Source organism: Perkinsus marinus (assembly GCF_000006405.1).
Source record: "Perkinsus marinus ATCC 50983 genomic scaffold scf_1104296951678, whole genome shotgun sequence".
Classification (NCBI taxonomy): Eukaryota; Perkinsozoa; order Perkinsida; family Perkinsidae; genus Perkinsus; species Perkinsus marinus.
The window spans coordinates 1-1088 of NW_003209175.1; the positions used below are offsets into that span (position 1 = coordinate 1).

General features: G+C 50.1%; 2 non-coding genes across 2 annotated transcripts; both read left to right on the forward strand.

Moving 5' to 3' along the window:
* Window positions 1–299: 299 nt before the first annotated feature.
* Window positions 300–373, forward strand: Pmar_PMAR001334. Its single transcript has one exon. It is a non-coding gene; the product is annotated as a tRNA-Arg (tRNA).
* Window positions 374–614: 241 nt separating this feature from the next.
* On the forward strand, window positions 615–688 carry Pmar_PMAR001335. Its single transcript has one exon. It is a non-coding gene; the product is annotated as a tRNA-Arg (tRNA).
* Window positions 689–1088: the final 400 nt, after the last annotated feature.

The following is a 1088-nucleotide window of genomic DNA, read 5'->3' on the forward strand; positions in this document are numbered from 1 at the left end:
AGCTCCAACTAGTTTGCACAAGACGCTGAAGGCAAGCACATGAGATAGTGGTGCGCACCAACGGCTGTACGTGAACAATCCGGATTCCGCTCACGCATCTGAATCGGCCACTCGATGTGAAGCTCCAACTAGTTTGCACAAGACGCTGAAGGCAAGCACATGAGATAGTGGTGCGCACCAACGGCTGTACTGAGCAATCCGAATTCCGCTCACGTATCCTGACGGATTGACAAATTACCGCCTAAACCATTTCGGAAGAGTATTCAACTTTAATATCAATCAAAGTGACTAGCTTCATCGCCCGATTAGTTCAGCTGGATAGAATGTCTGCCTACGGAGCAGATGGTCGTAGGTTCGAATCCTGCATCGGGTATACATTAACCTCACTTCCTCTTCATCCATCCTACGTCAACGAAATCGGCCACTCGATGTGAAGCTCCAACTAGTTTGCACAAGACGCTGAAGGCAAGCACATGAGATAGTGGTGCGCACCAACGGCTGTACCTGAGCAATCCGAATTCCGCTCACGTATCCTGACGGATTGACCAATTACCGCCTAAACCATTTCGGAAGAGTATTTAACTTTAATATCAATCAAAGTGACTAGCTTCATCGCCCGATTAGTTTAGCTGGATAGAATGTCTGCCTACGAAGCAGATGGTCGAAGGTTCGAATCCTGCATCGGGTATACATTAACCTCACTTCCTCTTCATCCATCCTACGTCAACGAAATCGGGCATCCGATGTGAAGCTCCACCTAGTTTGCACAAGACGCTGAAGGCAAGCACATGAGATAGTGGTGCGCACCAACGGCTGTACCTGAGCAATCCGGATTCCGCTCACGCATCTTGAATCGGCCACTCGATGTGAAGCTCCAACTAGTTTGCACAAGACGCTGAAGGCAAGCACATGAGATAGTGGTGCGCACCAACGGCTGTACCTGAGCAATCCGCATTCCGCTCACGCATCCTGAATCGGCCACTCGATGTGGAGCTCCAACTAGTTTGCACAAGACGCTGAAGGCAAGCACATGAGATAGTGGTGCGCACCAACGGCTGTACCTGAGCAATCCGGATTCCGCTCACGCA